This window comes from Somniosus microcephalus, unplaced genomic scaffold, assembly GCF_052327205.1.
Source record: "Somniosus microcephalus isolate GS21.2 unplaced genomic scaffold, FLI_Smic_1.0 unresolved_chr8, whole genome shotgun sequence".
NCBI lineage: Eukaryota > Metazoa > Chordata > Chondrichthyes > Squaliformes > Somniosidae > Somniosus > Somniosus microcephalus.
Genome location: NW_028225186.1, coordinates 5,364,356 through 5,388,609, shown reverse-complemented (window position 1 = coordinate 5,388,609; position 24,254 = coordinate 5,364,356). Strand labels below are relative to the sequence as shown.

The window sequence follows — 24,254 nt, the reverse complement described above, 5'->3', positions numbered from 1 at the left end:
ACAAGTGGAATCATTCTCTCTGTATCCACTCTATCAAAACCTTTCATAATTTTAAAGATCTTTTAAACTGACCTCCCTATTCTTCCTAGCATAATGAAATACGTCACACTTATTTGTGTTCAAATTCATTTGCCAATGCTATGCCCATTCTGCAAGTTTATTAATGTCCTCCTGTAACTTGTTGCAGTCCTCCCCAGTATTGACTATTCCCCCCAATTTGGTGTCATCTGCAAATTTATAAATTGTGTTTCTGATCACTAAGTCTAAATCGTTAATATAAATTGCGAACAGCAGTGGCTCCAGCTCTGATACTTGTGGAACACCACTACCCACATTCTGCCACTGTGAATAAACTACCCGGTAGTCGGACTATCTGCCTTCTCTCCTTAAGCCAGCCAGCAATCCATTCCACTACTTCTCGCCTGACTCTGAATTCTCTGCCCTTGTTCATCAGTCTATTATGGGGTACATTATCGAAGGCCTTCTGAAAATCCAGATAAATTACATCTACTGCATTACCATTGTCTACTCTCTCTGTTGGTTTGGAGTGCATAGAATGGGACTGAAATGACATCGGCGATCTCCAGTTCCCTGCTCCCCTCACCCACTCCAACCTAACTCCCTCTGATCTTGCAGCACTCCGTTCTCTCCGATACAACCCTAACATTGTCATTAAACCTGCTGACAAAGGTGGTGCTGTTGTTGTTTGGAGAACCGTCCTCTACCATCTGGAGGCTGAACGGCAACTCCCTGCCAGCTCCTCCTACCTGCCCCTGGACCATGACCCCACTACTGAACATCAAGCAATTGTTTCCAAGACTGTCACTGACCTCATCTCCTCTGGAGATCTTCCCCCCATGGCCGCCAATCTCTCAGTTCCTCAACACTGCACTGCTCACTTCCACATCCTTCCCAAGATCCACAAACAGGACTGCCCTGGTTGACCAATTGTTGCAGCCTGTTCTTGCTCCACAGAACTGATTTCTTCCTATCTTCACTCTATTTTTTCTCGACTTGTCCAGTCCCTTCCCACCTACATGCGCGACTCTTCCAACACCCTCCGTACTTTAACAGTTTCCAGTTTCCTGGCCCCAAACGTCTCCTTTCCACTCTGGATGTCCATTCCCTCTACACCTCCATCCACCACCAGGACGGCCTTAAGCAGCTCCACTTCTTCCTTGAACAGAGGCCCCACCAGTCCCCATCCACCACCGCCTTTGTCCGCCTGGCTGCACTTGTTCTCACATTGTACAACTTCTCCTTTGATTCCATTCACTTCCTCCAAATTAAAGGTGTTGCTATAGGTACCTGCATGGGCCCTAGCTATGCCTGCCTTTTTGTGGTATATGTGGAACATTCTTTGTTCAAGTCCTACTCAGGTCCCCTTCCTCACCTTTTTTTCCGGTACATCGATGATTGTATTGGTGCCATTTCCTGCTCTCGCCCTGAACTAGATAATTTCTTTCACTTTGCCTCCAATTTCCACCCATCCCTCACCTTCACATGGTCCATCTCCGACTCTTCCCTTCCCTTCCTCGACTTCTCTGTCTCCATTTCTGGGGATAGGCTATCGACCAACATCCACTATAAGCCCACTGACTCCCACAGCTACCTGGACCACACTTCCTCCCACCACGCTTGCTGTAAGGACTCATAGAAACATAGAAACATAGAGACATAGAAGATAGGAGCAGGAGTAGGCATTTGGCCCCTCGAGCCTGCTCCACCATTCAATGCGATCATGGCTGATCATCCAAATTCAGTACCCTATCCCTGCCTTCTCCCCATATCCCTTGATCCCTTTAGCCTTAAGAAATATATCTAACTCCTTCTTGAATATATTTAATGAATTTGCCTCCACTGGCTTCTGTGGTAGAGAATTCCACAGGTTCACCACTCTCTGGATGAAGTAATTCCTCCTCATCTCTGTCCTAAATGGCTTACCCCTTATCCTTAGGCTGTGACCCCTGGTTCTGGAATCCCCGGCCATCGGGAACATCCTTACTGCATCTAGTCTGTCTAGTCCTGTTAGTATTTTATAAGTATCAATGAGATCACCTCTCATTCTTCTAAACTCCAGCGAGTATAAGACCAATCAACCCAATCTCTCCTCATATGTCATTCCTGCCATCCCAGGTATCAGTCTGGTGAATCTTCACTGCTCTCACTCCATGGCAAGAACATCCTTCCTCAGATAAGGCGACCAAAACTGCACACAATGCTCAAGATGTGGTCTCACCAAGGCCCTGTACAACTGCAGCAAGACATCCTTGCTGCTGTACTCGAACCCTCTCGCTACGAAGGCCAACATACCATTTGCCTTCTTAACCGCCTGCTGCACCTGCATGCTTACCTTCAGCGACTAGTGCACAAGGACACCCAGGTCTAGTTGCACTTCCCCTTCTCCCAATCTATTGACGTTCAGATAATAATCTGCCTTCCTGTTTTTGCCACCAAAGTGGACAACCTCGCATTTATCCACATTATACTGCATCGGACATGCTTCTTCCCAATCACCCAACCTGTCCAAATCATACTGGAGTTTCTCGGCATCCAATTCACAATTCACAATTCAATTCACAATTCAAATCGCTTTATTGGCATGATAAGTTACATCTTATATCGCCAAAGCATCAAAATACATTTATGGTTGAGCACATAAACGCAGTTCTATTCATACAGTGTATAAACAGGTATATCCCTGAGTGTATAAATATACATTCGCATTGTTTATATATATTCATTTCTGAGTTTACTGGTTGTCCCTCTGTTCATGGCAAGCTGTAACATAGTGTGCCGCCAGTGTTACACAGCTTCTCTCCTCTCCCAGCACACATGCCCACCCAGCTTTGTGTCATCTGTAAACTTGGAGATATTACATCTAGTTCCCTCGTCTAGATCATTAATATATATTGTGAATAACTGGGGTCCTAGCACCAATCCCTGCGGTACCCCACTAGTCACTGCCTGCCACTCGGATAAAAGACCCGTTTATTCCAACTCTTTGCTTCCTGTCTGCCAACCAGTTGTCTATCCAAGTCAGTATCTTGCCCCCAATTCCATGTGCCTTAACTTTACACGCTAATCTCTTGTGCGGGACCTTCTCAAAAGCCTTCTGAATGTCCAAATACACCACATCCACATAGCATTTCCCCCACTACCGATGTCAGGCTTACCGGTCTATAATTCCCCGTTTTCTCTCTACCACCTTTTTTGAATAGTGGGGTAACATTAGCTACCCTCCAATCCATGGGAACTGTTCCAGAGTCTATCGAATTTTGGAAGATGACCAGCAATGCATCTACTATTTCTAGGGCCACTTCCTTAAGTACACTAGGATGTAGATTATCAGTCCCTGGGGATTTATCCATTCCATTCTATTCCATTCTCCCAGTTTCTCTGTCTCTGTTGCATCTGTTCTGATGAGGCCACCTTCCATACCAGAGCTTCCGGTATGTCTTCCATTTTCCTCAACTGAGGATCCCCCTCTACCATGGTTGACATGACACTCGACCGAGTCTGTTCCGTTTCCCGCACGACTGCTCTCACCCCTTCTGCTCACTCCCAGAAACATAATAGGGTTCCCCCCTTGTCCTCACCTTTCACCCCACCTGCCTCCACATTCAACGGATCATCCTGCGCCATTTCCACCACCTCCAGCATGATCCCACCACCAAACACATCTTCCCCTCCTCCCTTTCATCATTTCAAAGGGACCGCTCTCTCCATGACAGCCTGGTCCACTCCTCTATCACCCCAACACCCCTTCTCCTTCACCCGGCACCATCCCATGCAAGTGCAGGAGATGCAACACCTGCCCTTTTAATTCCGTCCTTCCCATCGCCCAGGGCACCAAACACTCCTTCCAGGTGAATCAGCGATTACCTGTACTTCTTACAATTTAGTTACTGTATTCGCTGAATCTACATTGTGACACCAAATGCAGATTGGGTGACCGCTTTGCAGAACAGTCGGCAAGTGTGACCCCGAGCTTCCGGTCACCTGTCACTATAATTATCTGCTCCACTCCCTCTCTGATCTCTCCTTCCTTGGCCTGTTGCACTGTTCCAATGAAGCTCTACGTAAGCTCGAGGAACAGCACCTCATCTTTCTATTAGGCACTTTACAGCCTTCTGGACTTAACATCCAGTTCAACAATTTCAGACTATAAATTGGCCCCTGTATTTCTTTAATTTTTTTAATTTGTTCTCATTTTTCCTCACATGACAGTTGTTAATGTTTCTGCCATAATCATTCACACCTCATCTTGAGCCATCTTTTGTTCGTTAACTTGTCCTATTACCTCTCCTTTTGCCTTGCACCATCATCCCTTTTGTAAGTCAATCTCTCCTGCCGTCCATTCTATCACAGACATTTCCTTTGTTCTTACCTCGCCTCCACCCACCTCTGCTTAAATATCCCTCTTCCCTAACCTTCTCCAGTTCTGACGAAGGGTTCGACCTGAAAGGTTAACTCTGTTTCTCCCTCACTCGATGCTGCCTGACCTGCTGAGTGTTTCCAGTATTCTCTGTTGTTAATGAAATGAAAACAGTAACGGAGTTTAATCACTCATTATTAGGATTTGTTGAGTCTACTTTTGAGTGGCCACGTGGCCTAATGGATAAGGCATCTGACTTCGGTGTATAATTCTGAATGCTATCAGAAAATTGCAGGTTCGAGTCCTGCCGCGGTCGTTTTACACACTTTTTAATTCGGTTTCAACTTTAGAATACCAAACCGCATTTCCACTCTTTTCCTTCCAAACATTGCAGGGTTCTTTATTAAATGGAATTTTTATGTGCTGTCTTATGTGTAAATTTCTCACTGATCTTTGCAAATAGTTTCAAACAAATCCACAATTTATCATTGATGACAAATTAGTGTTTCCAATTGGAACAACAGCTTTGGGTTAATCAGTGTCATAACGTGCATTGGAGGGAATTCTAATCAGTTTCGGGGCCAGTGATCTCCACAGGGAACCGATGAAATAAAATAAAGAATTTGCAGTAGAATCGCTGCGAGCAGGATTCGAACCTGCACGGAAAAACCCCATTGGATTTCAAGTCCAACACCTTAACCACTCGGCCATCGCAGCTGTGCAAATGTAACTTTTCAACAGTGAAATGACCTATGCAAACTATTAGACAACTTCCCTGCACAATATAAATGGAAGGAAGTTGTGTGACAGCTGCACAGAGGCCTGGTTAGGTCACTGTGTACAGTTCTGCACACTGCACCTTAGAAAGGATATATTGACCTTGGAGGATGTGCGGTGCAGATTCACGAGTGTGTTACCAGGGCTCCAAGGGTTAGGCTATGAGCAGAGATCACATAATCTAGGCTTGTATTCCCTGGAATATTGAAGATTAAGGGGCAGAGATCATAGAAATACAGAAATTTACGCCAGAGAAGGAGGCCATTCGGCCCATCGTGTCTTTGCCGGACGAAAAAGAGATATTTTGCCTCATCCCACTTTCCAGCTCTGGGTCCGTAGCCCTGTAGCTTACAGCACTTCAAGTACATGTCCATACTGCTTTCTATGAATGTGATCGGTAGTGACTTCCAGATCCGCTCCACTCTCTGTGTGAAAATGGTTCTTGTCAACTCCTCTTTAATCATTTTACCAGTTACTTTAAATCTACGCCCCTGATCATTGACATTTCTGCTAAGGGAAATAGGTCCTTCCTATCCACTGTATCTTGGCCCCTCAGAATTTTATGCACCTCAATTATGTCTCCACTCCATCTCCTCTGCTCCAAAGATAACAACCCAACCCTATCCAATCTTTACTTACAGCTAAAATTTTCCAGTCCTGGCAACATCCTAGTAAATCTCCTCGGTACCCTCTCTAGTGCAATAACATATTTCCTGTACTGTGGTGACCAAAGCTGTCTGCAGTACTCTAGCTGTGGCCTAACAAGTGTTTTATACTGTTCAAACATAACCAGACCGTTCTTGAATTCTATGCCTTGGCTAATACAAACATAGAAACATAGAAGATAGGAGCAGGAGGAGGCCGTTCGGCCCCTCGAGCCTGCTCCACCATTCAATGAGATCATGGCTGATCATCCAAATACAGTACCCGGTCCCTGCTTTCTCCCCATAACCGTTGATCCCTTTAGCCTTAAGAAATATATCCAACTCCTTCTTGAATATATTTAATGTATTGGCCTCTGCTGCCTTCTGTGGTAGAGAATTCCACAGGTTCAGCACTCGCTGGATGAAAAAATTCCTCCTCATCTCTGTCCTAAATGGCTTATCCCTTATCCTTCGTCTGTGACACCTGGTTCTGGATTCACCGACCATCGGGAACATCGTTCCTGCATCTAGTCAGTCCAGTCCTGTCAGAATTTTATACATTTCAATTAGATCCCCTCTCATTCTTCTAAACCCCAGTGAGTATAAGCCCGATCGACACAATCTCCCCTCATACATCATTCCTGCCATCCCAGCTATCTGCCTGGTGAAACTTTGCAGAACTCCTTCCATGGCAAGAATGTCCTTCCTCAGATAAGGCGACCAAAACTGCACACAATACTCAAGATGTGGTCTCACCAAGGCCCTGTACAACTGCAGCAAGACATCCCTGTTCCTGTGCTCAAACCCTCTCGCTATGAAGGCCAAGATACCATTTGCCTTCTTAACCACCTGCCGCCTAATAAAGGAAAATATTCCCGAGGACGTTTTAACCAATAATAAAGCAGAAACTGCTGGAAATATTTGTTAGAACGGATTCTTTTACCCTCAGTCTGGTTCAGTAAACACTGAGTCGAACAACTGGAGAATTCAAACGATTTATTATCCGCGGAATCTTACTCTGATATATCGACACCGACTCCTGCAAGAGTCTGCGAATCCAACAGAGCAAGCAGTTTGTCCTACAGTGTGTTACATTATTATACTTGCATTTGAGAAGACATTAACACATCGTACAGTCTGCACCAATCCCGAGCTGTGCACGTATACAGTTAATTTGATTTCCTGGCCTGGCAGTTTGAAATAAAGAAGTCACAATTTACTGAATGGGTTACAGTTAAGTAAATATCCTGGTAATGGGTTCCGTTTCACCTAAACATTATGGTAATGCGTTTGCAATCACGGTAATGTGTTTTCTGATCGCCTATTGTCTGTATAACTTCTGCACTCTGCCTTACAGTGTTTCTAACAGCAAGGTGTAACATTGTGGGCGCCAGCCATATTAGCAGACAAAGATCAGTTTAGCCTTTTTATTTTACTTCTTGCTGCCTTCACAGTTTCTTGTTTCTATTTCTTTGACCTTGGTATTCTCAATCCTTCCTTTTATCATTCTATGATAACCAACCGTTATTCGGTTACGTCCAACTTATTTAGTCGATCAAATTCTTCATTGTCATCGTACTTTACTTCCTTCATTTCATATTCATTGGTCAGTCTTACCATTAACATCTTCGGGCTACCTATTTTTTTCCAAAGCTAGCTGCATTCTTCCGAGCACACATTTCATGATTGCTAGTCCAATAAAAATACAGGCGATTGCAAATATTAGGTACATAGCCATATTTATCAACCAGTCATACCATCCTCCAAATCCCCAATCTCCCCAGTTACTTGCTTCCTTCATATTATCCATTTGTTCCCTTATCTTTGTGATAAAGCGGGTGATGTTCTTTGTCTGGTCTCGGACTCCCATAAGGCATTTACCTTTTACTATTGCACAGACACCACCTTCTCGGGCCAGCAGGTAGTCTAGGGCATATCTGTTTTGCATAGTGAATAACCTGATTTCCGACAATTCTTTAGTGACTGCGTCGAGGGCCCCCATGGTAGCATTACCCAGGATGGTGAGGCCACAGATAAGGTAGTTCCAGTTATTGGCGGCCAGATAGGCTCCAATATAGCCTATAGAGAACAGGCCAGCAAATCCATATCCTATAGAGGTTCTGTGTCCTCCTAGGGATTCAGGATTTTTCCACTTGGAGCAAAACTCTTTCGAAGCTGCCCTGACTACTATTTTTCGGTGGGATGTCCATTGGAAGGGGCAGGGTACTGTGGTAGGGGTTAAGGTAGCGATGGCTACCGTCTAGGGGTGGTATCTACTACCATGAAATTAGTGGCTTTTCCTTGGCTCAAGAAAAAGTAGCCTGGTTTGGTATATATCACAGATACGTGTTTCTGCCTTGTGCTTAAATGGCTCGGGGGAAGGAAATAGTCAAAACCTTGGATCTCACGAGTATCAGTAGGCTGGGTATCAGCTATTTTTACTACCATAAATGTTTCCCCCCCTACCTTCAGAGTTGCCCCATCCCCTTCTCCACATAAAACTTGTACTCCTTCGGTTATTGACACACATACGGATTGCTCACATGTGCAGCTATCGGTGTCTGGTCCTATCGTACACTGATGGTGGAGGCAGCGTGTCATCAAGCAGGTGTAGTTCTGCTTAACCCATACTGACCTACAGCCATAGCCCGTCCCATTCCAACAATTCTCATAGCCACCAGGGTTCCTGCTTAGTTTCAGGCAATTGGCGGGCGGGGTTAAGGTGTAGGGTATTGTTATATTGTTTGTGGGAGGGAGAAGGTGAGCACCTAAAAGAAAGTCCGGGGGAACAATAACCGGGGTTGGGGTAAACACCCCCTCAACAGATATCAGGGGCGGATAACAAACAATTGACTCTGGTGAGTATAGGGCTGCGTGAGTCTGGAGGAATAGGTTGCCCGTCGGGGTTTCTTCAGGGAAAGTGTGTTGGAGATCTCGTTTACGTCTCTTTGTGAGGGTACCTTCTACCCTCGAATAGTCGAAGCTGCTCATAGGGGGCAGTCCATTTCTTTTCTTTTCCTGGTTGGACTTTGGATAACAGTTTTGTCCTTTGGCATCGGTAATTCTGTTGCATGGTCCTGCAGTAACAGACTTGGTCACCTGGCGTCAACAGACGTAATCAAATTTACACTTGGTCCAATGGCATGGCAATGTTCCTCTGTGTATGTATCTCAGCATTAGCGAGCGGTGGGGCTGTCTAATAAGCCCAATGTAGGTGTCCCAGTTGATCACGTTCCATTTCCCGAACCCGCCTGGGTTATCATCATTGCACCGAAGCACGTCTCCGCGGCATAGGTGGTGTACCCGCTTGGGTTGGTTCCACCGGCATGTCCACCTTCTGGGCCGTTGAGTTATTCCAAGGGTGATCAGGGCACTGATAGAGAGGATCCACAGCAACGTCTGCATCGCTGGTCGGCGCGGCACGTCTGTTTAGGGAGAGATTTCTTGGAAGCAAGAGAGGTTAGCATTCTTTAAGTTTTAGGCATAGCATTACTGACAATTTTACAGTGGTGGAGGCGGACCCAAGCACTCTTTCCCTCTACTTTGGCAGCAGTTGGGGTGGCACCAGCCGGGATAGTAAGTATTTGGAACAAGGCCACGGGGAGTAATTTGAGCCATGTAGTTCCCGTCTCGGCCTGTAATTTGGCAAGTTTATTTTTCAAGGTCTGATTAGCCCGCTCGACCAGTCCGGCGGCCTGTGGCCTGTAGGCACAATGTAGCTGCTGTTGGATGCCCATTTGAGTGCAGAACTCCTTGTTTACCAGACCCACAAAGTGAGGGCCGTTGTCTGAACTTAATCGGTTTGGAATTCCGTACCTTGGAATAATTTCTCTCATTAAAACTTTTACAACAGTGGAGGCTTTGATATCCATAGTCGGGTAGGCCTCAATCCACTTACTAAATACATCAACAATAACCAGTACATGTATATAACACTGACACCTTTCTAACTCAATATAGTCCATCTGGAGGGTCTCAATGGGACCCGTGGGTAACAGCGTCTTACCCATTTCACAAGGTATGCCTTTTCCCGGGTTATGCTGCTGACAAATGAGGCAGCGACTGCTAATATCTTGAGCCAGAGCTTGTAATCTAGCATGCCACCATGTAGCTAATAACGTGTCACTAGTTGCTCTGGTACCACAATGAGTTGCAAAGTGTATACATTCAACAACCCATAATGCTAGCTCATCTGACATACAGGTTTTGCTCGGCAGGGGTGACCCATAATTTAGACACACAATCATATGTACAACCGAGCTGTTTCCACAGTCCCTTATCACGGTCAGGAGCGTCCTCCTGTAACTTAATGACGTCTTGGATGGTTGGCATTGGCTTTTCCGAGGGAGACTTGCTTTTATTTGAGCTTTTAGTCTGGCTCATCATTCTAGGCACAACCACTCGTTGTTCCTGGGACGCTTCCCTAGCTTCCTGGTCTGCACATCTATTCCCTGTATCTACAGGGATCTGTCCTGCTGTGTGTGCGGAGCACTTTATCACGGAGATCTGTTTTGGTAGCATGAGGGCTTGTAGCAAATCAGATACTAATTTCTGATGGGATATCTGTGTTCCTGCAGAGGTTAGGAACCCTCTGTTTTTCCATAATTGTCCGAAATCATGAACCACTCCGAAGGCATATCTCGAATCTGTATAAACGTTAACCTTTAAGTCCTTCCCTAAGATACAAGCTCGTATTAATGCGAACAGTTCTGCTTGTTGGGCGGAATACGGAAACTCAAAGGCGGCAGACTCCAAAGTATTACTGTCCTGATCTGCGATTGCATATCCAGAAAGTCTTTTCCCAAGGGGACTGACGGACGCACTTCCATCTACATACATGGTTGTGTCAGGACTCTGCATTGGGGCATCAGATAGATCCTCACTGACGGAGGTATCTTCCGTGATTAAAAATAGACAATCATGTCCTGGGTCTGTTTGTTCGAGGGGTGGTTCTGTGAGAAAACATGCTGGGTTGATAGTAGTACAATGCTTTTTAATTGAAATGCACATAACAGGTCTCTGGCCATGAGATTGCAATCCAGCCCATTTGTGATCACGAATTGGTGTTTCACAGACTCATTTTGAAATGTTACTTCAACTGGTTCTGATATTGGGTACTGGCACACTTGTCCTTGGAATCCGGACAGGCTTTGTGTCTCCCCGGATTTAGGGAGATTGAGCTCTGATCGGACAGATGACATAGCAGCTCCGGTGTCTACCAGAAACGTATGTCGGCTCCCTTCAATCAGCAGGGATAGAAAGGGGCTCCTTGTCTGACTGGAACCCGTTCGCCACGAGGTTGGCTAGTCAGTACTGGAGAAACGGATTATTCTGGGAGAAGTCTGTATATCTTCCTCGTCCCCGATTTCCCTGTCAACCTCCCCGTTGTCCTTGCATGTGGCCCCCTCTTCCTTGTCTTCGGGAGGGACATTCCCTGCTCCAATGGCCTTGCTGGCCACAATTAAAACAGGTATCTGACCCTGCTTGCCTCCCTCCTCTTCCTCTATCGCCGAAATTTTGTCTTGGGGGAGCGTAGGGTGGGCCATAATTAGTGACGGTTGGTCCGTTGGGATGGCTGGTATCTCTGTACCCTTGTCTATCAACCCACCCTGGGACGCAGTACTGGAGCTCCGTCTGATATCCTATCACATCTTGGGTGGGCTTTGGCTCTTCCTTTTTTATCACGTACTCAGTCTTGACCTTGACCTGGGGCTGACTCTCCTGACTCTTCCTCTCTTTCCAATAATATTTCACTGCCCTGGCCATCTGGCTGGGACGATTCTCTGACCAGTCCATATTGTTAGTCTTAATTGCTTCAGACACCGAGGTTGGTAGACAATTTATCAGGATAGCACAGTATTGCGGCGAGTTTGCTCCGTTCCGGTAATTAGCATCTCCTGACTGACTCCGATATACCTCAGAGAATCTCTCTAGGAATTTTTCTGCTCCCTCGCCCTTTCGTGGTTTCGTATCCAATACCTTGGATATATCAATGGGTTTCTGCAGGGTGGTGGTTAAAGCAGTGAGTATGGCGCATTCACGAGCGGCACTCTGTGCGTTTTGAGCCTCTAATGTGGCATGATCCTCAAAGCCTAGGTTAACCTTGCATGTTCGGCGGGATTCAAGATCTGCTGTGCTAACGCCCATAAATCTCTTGATTCAGCATTATAGACGAGTATAGTAGTCCGGAGGAATTCTACAAACAAGGTGGGGGATTTCTTCCTATCTGGCATCCCGGCTAAGATAGCCATTATCTCGTTAGGTTTCCAGGGGTAGAAGATACCTATGGTTCGGGGGTTATCGGCGGCCACTGGAATATTTGCGTTAAAGGCAGGGTTAGGCATTTGTCTCACCGGCAACTGCCGGGGTGTCGGTTTATGTCTGGCGGGTCTCTCGGTATCGGATCGTGATTCCAGGGATGACAAGTCGTCTCCTGAATCTCCACTGTCAATGTCACTCTGGTCCCGGCACTCTAAAAAGGACCTTAAAGCCTTGAGGGTACTCTGGCTCTGACTCTCTAGTCTCTGACTTTGAATCATCTGCCTTTGATTTCTCCGTTTTCGTGACCTTGATGGACTGGGTTGGGGTGGGGAGGGTGTCGTCGGCGGCCGATTATTCTTAGTCCTGAGTCGGGTGTAAAAGGCAACAGGGTCGGTATACTGGGGACCCGGTTGTTGGTCTCCCATCTGGACCGGCGGGGGATTATTTACTTGAACTGTGACTGACGGCGGCGGGGAAACGGCACTGGCAGATACTTGAGGTGTCGGCGCGGTGGTTTGTATAGCTGGTGCGGGTGCCACCGGGGGATAAATGTTAACGTACGGGGGGGGAGCGTGGGGAACAACCTGAGCCCTGTGATTCCATTCGTCCAAATCATCATCACCATCTCCCTCTGTCAAGGCAAGGCCAACCATTGGATTACGTAATCCACTATTATCAGCCTTTCCAGGCTCGCTCGTGGTCTTTTCAGACTCCTGTTTAGAGCGTTTCTCATGAGCGCATTCCTTTTTCAATACCTCTACTGATTTGACTACCCCTCCCCCTGTAAGTGCTATTCCTAATTTTAAGGCATTATCCTGCCAACTTGCTAACAAGGAAGTTTCTTTCAGTTCCTGACAGTACTCTCTCCATAGGGCAATTAGTTCTTTGGCTGTGGTACCCCTGTTACTTTTCCAAATTAGTTCTTGAGCCTTTTTAGCGGCATCTAGATTCTTAGTTCCTCCTAGTGGCCATTGATCACTTCCTAATTTCTTATTCAATCCTCCCGACAACTGTCTGAGTTGCTTCGCTTTGTCAGGATGTTGTTCACAAAGGGTCTGTAAGGCGCTACCCGATTCAGTCGTGGTATCTAAACAGTTGCCCATCTTACTCCCCTTGTGAACTTTACACAGTCGCGTTTTAAACTTGTTCAGAGCCTAGGCGGGCCAAGTGAGATACAAGGTCGACACTCTTTACCTGACACAAGTGTTATTTCTAAGTTTACACAGTTCCTAGTTATTCCCTCAGTACGTATACTGACCCTCAGTGATGTCCGATCACTGACCCTCAGCGATATCCGATCACTGACCCTCAGCGATACCCAATCACTGACCCTCAGCGATATCCGATCACTGACCCTCAGTGATATCGGATCACTGACCCTCAGTGATATCCGATCACTGACCCTCAGCGATACCCGATCACTGACCCTCAGTGATATCCGATCACTGTCCCTCAGTGATATCCGATCACTGACCTAATCACCTATCCCTTCCAGTATTCGCCAGACTGACCTAGATCTCGGCGGGACACCACACGGGAGTTAGCGATTGGCCGACTCATCGTCGGACTGGCGGAATCGGAGGAAAACCGAGGCAGTACAAAAGTTACTCACATCGGGGGCCCATTTCCTCCCTCCACGTCTGAGACGATTCAGCTCCTAGTTCGCAAACTCTCGGTGACTGTCCGTTGAGATCCCACTTCTGACACCAAATGTTAGAACGGATTCTTTTACCCTCAGTCTGGTTCAGTAAACACTGAGTCGAACAACTGGAGAATTCAAAGGATTTATTATCCGTGGAGTCTTACTCTGATATATCGACACCGACTCCTGCAAGAGTCTGCGAATCCAACAGAGCAAGCAGTTTGTCCTAAAGTGTGTTACATTATTATACTTGCATTTGAGAAGACATTAACACATCATACAGTCTGCACCAATCCCGAGCTGTGCACGTATACAGTTAATTTGATTTCCTGGCCTGGCAGTTTGAAATAAAGAAGTCACATTTTACTGAATGGGTTACAGTTAAGTAAATATCCTGGTAATGGGTTCCTGATCACCTAAACATTATGGTAATGCGTTTGCAATCACGGTAATGTGTTTTCTGATCGCCTATTGTCTGTATAACTTCTGCACTCTGCCTTACATTGTTTCTAACAGCAAGGTGTAACATTGTGGGCGCCAGCCATATTAGCAGCCAAAGATCAGTTTAGCCTTTTTATTTTACTTCTTGCTGCCTTCACAGTTTCTTGTTTCTATTTCCTTGACCTTGGTATTCTCATATTCAGCAGCTCATCTGAAATAAAAACAGAAAATGCTGGAAAAATTCAGCAGCTCATCTGAAATAAAAACAGAAAATGCTGGAAATATTCAGCAGGCAACCTGAAATAATGACCTGCTGAATATTGCCAGCTCTTTTTGTTTTTATTTCAGATTCCAGCATCCGCAGTCTTTTGCAATTGCCTTCTTAACCACCTTTTCTACCTGCTCTGCTACTTTCATGGACCTGTGGACATGCTCTCCAATGTCGCTCTGTTCTTTTATGCTTCTCAATATCCTACCATTTATTGTGTATTCCTTTGTCCTGTTAGCCCTCTCCTAATGCATTACCTCTCACTTCCACGAATTGAATTCCATTTGCCACTTTTCTGCCCACCTGACCAAATCTTTGATAACGTCCTGCAGTCTGGAGCTTTCTTCCTCACTAACAACCACATGGACAATGTTTCTACAACATCGGCAAACTTCTTAATCCTACATTGAAGTCTAAATCAGTGATATATAACACGAAAAGCAAGGGACCGAGTACTGAGCCCTCCTAAACCCCACTGAACAGCCTTCCAGTCACAAACTCCCATCGACCACGACCCTTTGCTTCCAACTTGTCACTTTCCTTGGATCCTTTGGGCGTTTACCTGTCTTACCAGTCTGCCATGTGGGCAAATTCTGATATTTAGGATATTGAAGGTAATTGATAGAGTAGACAGAGGGAAACGTTTTCCACTGGGGCGAGGGATGGGGGTTGGCGGGGGGGGGGGGGGCAGGTGTGGGGGCAGTGGGGGGTTGAGGTAGAGCCTAGGTCAAGGGGACCAAACCTTAAAATAGGAACCAGGCCGTTCAAGAGAGAAATTAGGAAACATTTCTTCATACAAAGAAAGGTCGAAGTGTGGAACTCCCTCCCACAAAAGGCATTTGTTGCTGGATCATTTAATGATTGTATATCTGAGTTCGATAGACTTTTGCTAGCCCAGGGTATTAGGGGGAAATAATAGACTTGTTTAACAAAAATTGCTATTAATATCAGTATACTTTAAAAATGATGGCGAATGTGCCCCACCTGGTGGGTTAACAGGCACGGTGCATGTAAGCAGGTCTGCAGTGTAAGTAAAGGCGATTGTGCGCCCCGGTGGGTGAATGTGCACGGTGCATGGTAGAAAGTCTGTTTCTTTACAGACAACTGAAGGTTGCCTGTGGTTCATCAATTCAGGAAATTCCTAACCATCAGCTTTTTTGGACTGAATGATACAAACGGCTTACTTGTCCCAGTACGAAAGTGATTCATTCTGTGTCTGTTTAAAGGGATCAACTGTCAATCCCGGATCATTCTGTGTCTGTTTAAAAGGGATGTTCTGTCAGTCCCGGATCATTCTGTGTCTGTTTAAAAGGGTTGTACTGTCAGTCCCGGATCATTCCGTGTCTGTTTAAAAGGGATGTGCTGTCAGTCCCGGGTCATTCTGTGTCTGTTTAAAAGGGATGTACTGTCAGTCCCGGATCATTCTGTGTCTGTTTAAAAGGGATGTGGTGTCAGTCCCGGGTCATTCTGTGTCTGTTTAAAAGGGATGTACTGTCAGTCCCGGATCATTCTGTGTCTGTTTAAAAGGGATGTACTGTCAGTCCCTGGTCATTCCGTGTCTGTTTGAAAGGGTTGTACTGTCAGTCCCGGGTAATTCTGTGTCTGTTTAAAAGGGTTGTACTGTCAGTCCCGGATCATTCCGTGTCTGTTTAAACGGGATGTGCTGTTTGTACAGATCATGTCAGTCCCGGGCCATTTCAAAATCATGAGCGGCCTATTCAGAGCAGATAATGGCTCGAAGGTTCAAATGGCGTAGTTCTGCTCCTATTTCTTATGTTCTTATGTCAGAAGTGTCGAGAGCCAAAGGGCACAGATTTAATGTGATTTGCAGAAGAACCAAAGGCGACACGTGGAAAAACTTTTTTACGCAGTGATTGGTTAGTAACTGGAAATGGTGGCGGAGGCAGATTCAATCACGGCCTTCAAAAGGGACTTGGATAACTACCTGAATGAGCAAAAATTGCAGAGCTACGGGGCACGGGCAGGTGTGTGGGTGGGACTAGCTGAAGTGCTCGTGCAGAGAGCCAGCACGGGCTTGATGGACCGAATGGCCTCCTTCTGTGCTGTAACCATTCTATGATTCTATGATCATTCTGCATCTGGGCCTGTTTCAAAGAGGAGTATTTTCAGCTGCGATATCTGATTGGTTGCGGCGTTGGTCTTGAAGTTCAATATGATTTAGGCGTAATGGTTTGGACCCTGTTCGAAGCGGATCTGTTCATTAATTTGAAATATCAAACCCCTTCATAATTTAAATAATTTTAAAGGTCACCTCTCAGCCTCCTGTTTCCCAACGCGCCAAGGCACCCTGGATCCCATGGGCTCTTACCTTCTTGACCAGTCTCCTATGCGGGACTTTGTCAAAAGCCTTACTGAAGTCCATGAAAACCACATCCACAGCATTTCCCTCATCCACACACCTAGTCACCCCCTCGAAAAATTCAATCAGATTTGTCAGACATGATTTACCCTTGACAAAGCCATGCTGACTATCCCCGATTAATCCTTGCCTCTCCAAGTGGAGACTAATTTTGTCCCTCAGAATTTTTTCCAATAATTTCCCTACCACAGATGTTAGGCTCACTGGCCTGTAATTCCCTGGTTTATCCCTGCTACCCTTCTTGAATAATGGTACTACGTTAGCTGTTCTCCAGTCCTCTGGTACATCCCCTGTGGCCAGAGAGGTTCTGAAAATTTGTGTCAGAGCCCCTGCAACCTCCTCCCTTGCCTCACACAACAGCCTGGGATACATCTCGTCCGGGCCTGGGGATTTATCCACTTTTTGGCCTGCTAAAACCGCTAGTGCCTCCTCCCTCCCGATGCTAATATGTTCAAGTATGTCACAGTCCCCTTGCCCGATTTCTATGTCTACATCATCTTTCTCCATAGTGAACACAGATGCAAAAAATTCATTTAAAACCCCGCCTACATCATCTGGCTCTCCACACAGATTGCCACTTTGGTCCCCAATGGGCCCTACCCTTTCCCTGGTTATCCTCTTGCCCTTAATATACTTATAAAATATCTTAGAATTTTCCTTTATTTTGCTCGCCAGTGTTATTTCATGGCCCCTCCTCGCCCTCCTAATTTCTTTTTTAATATGCCCCTGCACTTTTTATACTCCTCTAGGGCTTCCTCCGTCTTCAGTCTTTTGTAACTGCCAAAAGCCCCCCTTTTTTTTCAAATGCATTTTTGTATATCCCTTGTCATCCAAGGTTCCCTTTGCTTGTTGGTCCCACCCTTGACCTTTACAGGAACATGTTGGCGTTGTACTCTCTCTAATTCCCTTCTGAAAGCCTCCCACTGCTTTGATGTGGATTTTCCTATAAGTAGCTGCTCCCAGTCCACTTTGGCCAGATCCTGCCTTTTCATATTAAAATCGGCCATCCCCCAATTTAGAACCCTTATTTCCAGGCCGTCATTGTCTTTTTCCATGACCACCTTCAATCTCACCGAATTATGGTCACTGTCACCAAAATGCTCTCCTACTGACACTTCCACCACTTGCCCGGCTACATTCCCTAGAATTAGGTCCAGTACCGCCCCCTCTCTTGTAGGACTTTCTACATGTTGTCTCAAAAAGCTCTCCTGGATGCACTTTAAGAATTCTGCACCCTCTAAGCCTTTCACACTCTGACTATCCCAATTAATATTGGGGAATGGTGAAATCCTCCACTATTATTACCCTATTATTTTCGCTCTTCTCTGAGATTTGCCTACATATCTGTTCCTCTATCTCCTCCTGACTGTTTGGGGGCCTATAGTACACTCCCAGCAAGGTGCTTGCCCCCTTTTTGTTTTTAATTTCTACCCATATGGCCTCATTAGAGGAACCCGCTAATATATCATCCCTCCTTACAGCAGTAATCGACTCCTTAATTAATATTGCAACACCCCCTCCCCTTTCACAACCCCCTCTGTCTCTCCTGAAGATTCTATACCCCGGAATATTGAGCTGCCAGTCCTGACCCTCCCTCAACCATGTCTCCGTGATAGCAACAATATCGTACTCCCATGTGTTCAACAACAACTTCAGTTCATCCACCTTATTTGCAAGACTCCTTGCATTAAAATAAATGCCTTCCAGCCTTGCCATATTCCCTTTTGCCCTCACATATTTTCTCTGCCTTCCCAGCTGACTTGTTTTTTCCTCTGTATTTGGCTGTAAATCACCCCCTACTATAGCTCCACTCTGTATCCCATCCCCCTGCCAAGTTAGTTTAAACCCCCCCCAGCAGTGCTAGCAAACCTCCCCGCAAGGATATTGGTCCCCCTCTGGTTCAGGTGTAGACCGTCCGACTTGTACAAGTCCCACCTTCCCCAGAAGCAGGCCCAGTGATCCAGGAAACTAAAGCCCTCCCCCCTGCACCATCCCTTTAGCCACGCATTCATCTGTTCTATCTTCCTATTCCTATACTCACTAGCACGTGGCACCGGGAGTAATCCAGAGATTACAACCTTTGAGGTCCTGCTCTTTAATCTTCCACCTAGCTCCCTAAATTCTTGCTGCAGGACCTCATCCCTCTTTTTACCTATGTCGTTGGTACCAATGTGGACCACGACCTCTGCCTGTTCACCTTCCCCCTCCAGAATGCCCTGCAGCCGTTCAGTGACATCCTTGACCCTGGCACCAGGGAGGCAACAAACCATCCTGGATTCACGTCTACGGCCACAGAAACGCCTATCTGTTCCCCTTACTTTAGAATCCCCTACTACTATTGCTCTCCCACTCTTTTTCCTCCCTTCCTGGGCAGCAGGAGCACCCCCAGTGCCAGGAAGTTGGCTGCTGCTGCCTTCCCCTGGTGAGTCATCCCCCTCAACAGTATCCAAATCGGTATACCTGTTTGAGAGGGGAATGGTCACAGGGGTCTCCTGCACTACCTGCCTGCTTCTATTGCTCCGCCTGGTGGACACCCATTTCCTTTCTTCCTGTGCAACCCTTCCCTGCGGTGTGACCAACTCACTAAATGTGCTATCCACGACCCTCTCAGCATCGTGAATGCTCAACAACCCATCCACCCACAGCTCCAGCGCCTCAATGCGGTCTGCTAGTAGCTGCAGATGGATGCATTTCCTGCACACGTCGTCATCAGGGTCAGTGTCCCTGAATTCCCACATAGAGCAAGAGGAGCACATCACGGGGCTGGGCTCTCCTGGCATGATTTACCCTTTAATTAATTTAAATTAAATTCACTATCACCAATTAAAGATACCTCTAAGGCGCTTGTATAGTCTACCTACAGTCCCTGCTACACCAGAAAAGATCCTAGTCACTATAAACTACAGAGTTAAAGTTTAAAAAAGAGAAATACTCACCAACCAATCACTTACCTGCTCCCTGGTGACGTCACACACTGATGACTTTTTACCTCTCTCCTCTGCTGCTCCGAGTGGTCGGGCCTCGCAACTGCCGCCGGTTTTTGAGCCGGGCTCCTCCTCGCTGCTCCCTGCTGCTCCGAGTGGTCGTGCCTCGCAACTGCCGCCGGTTTTTAAGCCGGGCTCCTCCTCGCTGCTCCCTGCTGCTCCGAGTGGTCGGGCCTCGCAACTGCCGCCGGTTTTTAAGCCGGGCTCCTCCTCGCTGCTCCCTGCTGCTCCGAGTGGTCGGGCCTCGCAACTGCCGCCGGTTTTTAAGCCGGGCTCCTCCTCGCTGCTCCCTGCTGCTCCGAGTGGTCGGGCCTCGCAACTGCCGCTGGTTTTTAAGCCGGGCTCCTCCGAGTGGTCGGGCCTCGCAACTGCCGCCTCTTTTTAAGCCGGGCTCCTCCTCGCTGCTCCCTGCTGCTCCGAGTGGTCGGGCCTCGCAACTGCCGCCGGTTTTTAAGCCGGGCTCCTCCTCGCTGCTCCCTGCTGCTCCGAGTGGTCGGGCCTCGCAAATGCCGCCGGTTTTTCAGCCGGGCTCCTCATCGCTGCTCCCTGCTGCTCCGAGTGGATGATCCGGGACTGAGAGTTAACCCATTTTAAGAAGACAGAGAATGATCGAGAATGACAGTAAACCCGTGTCAAGCAGCTTCAGAATGTTCCGTGACTGACAGCAAACCCCTTTAAAGCAGACACGGAATGATCAAAGAATGATTCACTTAATGTGACCTGAGACAAAGACATCGTTTGCAGCTGTCAATCAAAAAACATTTGGAAGGAACATTCTACATTTACTGAACCAGAAACAGCCTTCAGCTGTCAATCAACCCTGACCCGCCCACACCACCTACACCATTCAGAGAGACAGAGAATGTCAGAGAACTTCCAGCCTTCAGTGCTGACCCTGTTAAACTCACGAGCTCCTCACACAGAACCCCGGTGTCATAAACACTGAGCATTTTTACTGAACCCCTTAAAATACAGTCTTTAAATTGAGAAAAACCTCAAATTTCATCACAATTCGGCTGAATGGCAGAAAAGTTAATAATGTTTTCAACATCACTCGGTAACCCCCTTAGACATTCCTTCCACCCATAGAATAAATTACCTGCTGTAAGAATTGCTCATTTTTTCCCTCTGAGTTGAATTATTTCAGTGTCAGGAACTTAATGTCTTCATAAACAGTTTATTAAAAAAAAAAATAACTATCAAACACAAGCACGTTAATGGTTGAAGGCATCACACTGTCCGCATTAAACCACCAGAGGGCGCTCTTGCATTCGCACTTATACTGCAGACCGGCTAACGTGCACTGTGCACCTTAGACCAGCAGGGGGCGCACATTCGCGGTTACTTTTACTGCGGACCCGACGTGCTCCGTGAGCATTAGACCAGCAGGGGGCGAACACTCTCCATTACCTATACTGCAGACCTGCTAACATGCACCGGGCACCTTAGACCAGCAGCGGGCGCACACTCGCCGTTACTTATACTGCAGACATGCTAACATGCACCGGGCACCTTAGACCAGCAGCAGGTGCACACTCGCCGTTACTTATACTGCAGACCGGCTACCGTGCACTGTTCGCATTAGACCAGCAGGTGGCGCACATTTGCGGTTACTTTTACTGCGGACCCGCTAACATACACTGTGCGCATTAGACCAGAAGGGGGCGCGCACTCTCCATTACCTATACTGCAGGCCTGCTAACATGCACCGGGTCCCTTAGATCAGCAGGAGGCGCACTCTTGCCGTTACCTATACTGCAGACCTGCTAAACATGCACCGGGCACCTTAGACCAGCAGCGGGTGCACACTCGTCATTACTTGTGCTGCAGACCGGCTAACGTGCACTTTGCGCATTTGACCAGCAGGGGGCGCACACTCGCCGTTACTTATAATGCAGTCCTGTTAACATGCACCGCGCACCTTAGATAAGCAGGAGGCGCTCTCTTGCCGTTACTTTTACTGCAGACCTGCCATCATGCACCATGCACGTTCGATCAGCAGGAGGGGTATGCTGCCGTTACTTATACTGCAGACCAGCTAATGTATACCATGCGCAAAAGACCAGCACGGGTCGAACACTTGCTGTTACACATAATGCAGTCCTGTTAACAAGCACCGCGCAACTTTGACCTGCAGGGGGTGTGCACACATGCCGTTACTTGTATTAAACATAGAAACATAGAAAATTAGAAGATAGCAGCAGGTGTAGGCCATTCGGCCCCTCGAGTCTGCTCCGCCATTCAATGAGATCATGGCTGATCATCCAAACTCTGTACCCTGCCCCTGCCTTTTCCCCATATCCCTTGATCCCTTTAGCCTTAAGAAATATATCTAACACCTTCTTGAAAATTTTTCGTGAATTGGCCTCAACTGCCTTCTGTGGTAGTGACTTCCACAGGTTTACCACTCTCTGGGTGAAGAAATTCCTCCACATCTCTGTCCTAAATGGCTTACCCCTTAACTTTAGACTGTGGCCCCTGGTACTGGACTCCCCCGCCATCGGGAACATCCTTCCTGCATCTAGTGTCTCTAGTTCTGGTAGAATGTTATAAGTTTCAATGAGATCCCCTCTCATTCTTCTAAACTTCAGCGAGTATAAGCCCAATTGACCCAATCTCTCCTCATACGTCATTCCTGCCATCCTATTAATAATCCTGGTGAATCTTCGCTGCACTCCCTCCATGGCACGATCATCCTTCCTCAGATAATGCGACCCAAACTTCACACAGTACTCAAGTTGTGGCCTCACCAATTCCCTATACAGTTGGAGCAGGACTGCCTGCTTTTTATCTCCAACACCTTTGCAATAAAGGCAAACATTCCATTTGCCTTTTTGACTCCTTGCTGTACCTGCATGCTAAATTTTTGGGCTTCATGCACAAGGGCACCCAGGTCCCTCTGAACTGTAGCATTTTGTAATCTCTCCATTTAAATAATAATTCGTTTTTTTATTTTTCCTGCCAAAGTGGATAACCTCACACTTTCCCACATTATTCTCCATCTGCCAAATGTTTGTCCACTCATTTAGCCTGCCTATATCCCTTTGCATATTCTTTGAGTCCTTTGCACAACTTGCTTTCCCACCCATCCAGAAACATGGTTACATTACACTTGGTCCCATCATCCAAGTCGTTAATGTAGATTGTAAATAGTTGAGGCCCCAGCACCGAACCCTGTGGCACCCCACTAGTTACCGTTCACCAACCGGATTTGACCTATTTATCCCGACTCTCTGCTTTCTGTTAGTTAGCCATTCTCTATCCATGCTAATATATTACGCCCAAATCCGTGAGGTCTTATCGTATGCAGAAACCTTTTATGTGGCACCTTATCGATTGCCTTCTGGAAATCCAAATACACCTCATCCATTGGCTCACGTTTGTCCATCCTTCTCGTCACATCTTCAAAGAACTCCAGCAAAGTTGTTAAACATGATTTCCCTTTCATAAAACCATACTGACTCTGCTTGACTGCATTATGATTTTCCAAAATAGCCTGCTACTGCTTCCTTAATGAAGGACTCCAGCCTTTTCCCAATGACGGCTGTTAGGCTAACTGGTCTATAGATTGCTGCTTTCTGCCCCATACAGGCTGTCATAAATTGCAACTTCTACAAGAAGTAACTCAGGAAGTACTACTGGATGGCCAGCTGAGGGCGCCATCCGAGAAGTATAAATGCTCGGGCGTGGGCCCAACTTGGCCAGAGACAATCTGGATACAGAAAGCAAGTGACTGCTAACTAGAACTCCATGTTTTGTTACAAGTCGATTAAAGCCTTGCTTTATGTTCAGCCAAGTGCGTAGTCAGTCTTTATTACGTCAATTTAATCGACTTGTTATCGTCTCCACGCTTTGGGTGATTCGGAACAACCAGCTGCAACTCGAACCACAGAAAAGAACTTTGCCAAGAAACTGATCCATCATGGAAAAACTCCTTAGACCTGCTCGTCTCGACCTGTACCCAAATGCACGTGCAGCAGCGAAGGTATGGAAACATTGGTTTTGTACCTTTAGCAACTTTCTTGACGATTGTGGGGCAGATGCCCCTAATAAGTTACGAATGCTTATTAACTATGTATCCCCTGATGTGTATGATTATATTGAGGACTGTATAGACTACGGCGCTGCTATCAAAATTTTACAGCAGCTATATGTCAAGTCCCATAATGAAATCTTTGCACGACACCTACTGGCCACAACTCGGCAGCAGTCTGGGGAAGCACTCGATGAATTGCTCCAGAAACTCCACAGGCTCAGCAAAGATTGTAACCTTAAAGCGGTTACAGCTGAACAGTATCAAGAGGAACTAATCCGCGATTCCTTTATCAATGGGTTTGCGTCCCCTTTTATATGTCAGCGCCTGCTGAAAAATAAAATCCTCAATTTACGGGCTGCTTTTGACCAGCCGTGTTCCCTGGACTTGGCCAAGAAGAATGCAGACACTTATCTCCCACCACGTGCACGGGCGGCGGCTATCAC

General features: G+C 46.7%; 1 non-coding gene across 1 annotated transcript; it reads right to left on the bottom strand.

Annotated features, from left to right (window-relative positions):
* Positions 1-5,013: 5,013 nt before the first annotated feature.
* Positions 5,014-5,095, bottom strand: trnas-uga (transfer RNA serine (anticodon UGA)). Its single transcript has one exon. It is a non-coding gene; the product is annotated as a tRNA-Ser (tRNA).
* Positions 5,096-24,254: the final 19,159 nt, after the last annotated feature.